General features: G+C 40.5%; 1 long non-coding RNA gene across 1 annotated transcript; it reads left to right on the top strand.

The window, feature by feature from the left end:
* Positions 1–209: 209 nt before the first annotated feature.
* LOC136260600 (uncharacterized) lies at positions 210–958 on the top strand. The gene is made up of 2 exons (XR_010703622.1): positions 210–313; positions 356–958. It is a non-coding gene; the product is annotated as an uncharacterized lncRNA (long non-coding RNA).
* The last annotated feature ends 568 nt before the right edge of the window (positions 959–1,526 follow it).

Here is a 1,526-nt window from a genome sequence, read left to right on the forward strand (position 1 = left end):
TTTTTATGTGACTGGCAGCTGGCATGGAGACTTGAGAAGTTACAAACATAAAAACTTACTTGTAATCTTCTTGTTTACGTGTAAAGTGGCCTCTCGCTCTCCTGAAGTTACTTCACGGACATTCGCTAATCTTCTCCTTCGCGCAGTCTGTAATTAAGCAAGGGTGTGGTACTGGGCGTTATATAGAATTACGCGTATGGTCAAGCATAGATATACTATACACATAGGGATTGGAAACGGAATTCGCGCACTATAACATCCGTGTTTCGGTTTGCGTCATAGTGCGGTTGCTAAGGACGATGATGGCTAGCAGGTGTGTCCGTAGTTTATCTGTTTGTCGCTAACTTCACTTCAGGATGAAGCAGTTAAGTCTCCCAGGACAATAACAAAAGTTTGAAGAGTTTGCAAGATCCGTATTTCGGCGAATTTTCGGTAGTGACACATTGGACGCTGGTGCATGATTTATCCAGTTTGTTTAGTGACTGATTTCAACGACCCGTGACCTTGTACTGAGTCGTATATTTGAAAGAACGGACTTTAGATGTATTCCATACCATACCATACTGTCCTGCAAGTGTGTCTGCAACTAGCTAATAGAACACTTGGTCCACCAGGCCACATTCTTCAATTCCCAGTCCAGGTCATTCTATGATTTCACAGATTTGCAGGAGGCCTGTATGGAAGCTTCAGTACTTACGTGGCATTATACTACAAAGTGGATAAACATGATTGATTGGTCCCAGTATGACTTCAGTTAATTACACAAGCCATTCACCATTGCTACAGAGTTGGCTAAAGGTAGCTGCACCAGTACAGCCAGACTGTGTTAAGTCGACAATCCGTCACACTAACTAACAAAGAAACCATACACTTTGAATATTTTAACTGTACAGTGTAATATGTGTACGTTGATTATGAATTACGTGTGCAATGTAGCTAGCTATAAGTGTTCATGTCACTTCTTTTGAAAGTACACGTACTGTTTAAACATAATTTGGTAGTGCATCTTGAGCTCTTGCTTGTTGGTCATCAGTACACTGTCATTTGGTGTTCTTTGATGGATGTCTAATCATGTGGCTTGGATGATTTCTTCAAAATTTTGTGTCTTATTAGAAGATTCTGTCTTTCATCCCCGTGCCATACAGCTTTGGTTTCAGAGCAATCCAACAAACACTTTACACCCCCAAGTGTGGTAGTAGTTGATGGTATGGTAAATTGATATCTAGCATTGGTCATGGGCCTACTAAAAGTCCACAAGTGTAAAGTGGTAAGCAGTGATTTTATACAATATGACAATTGATACAATAACTCCAAGTTGCCTATTACACTGCACACTTAATATAGATTTCAAAACAAAGCTACCTAAGCTGCTTCCCAACACAGAGAATCTGTGAAAAGTCTACAAAAATGAGACGGTGTGGCCATAACATAATTCGCTTACCTCTTGACATACTGTTGGCTTGTTTATTACGAACAACAGCCTCTTGTGGTTGCACACGCATTCCTGTTATTGTGTACAAGGCTAG

Source organism: Dysidea avara, chromosome 7, assembly GCF_963678975.1.
Source record: "Dysidea avara chromosome 7, odDysAvar1.4, whole genome shotgun sequence".
Lineage (NCBI taxonomy): Eukaryota > Metazoa > Porifera > Demospongiae > Dictyoceratida > Dysideidae > Dysidea > Dysidea avara.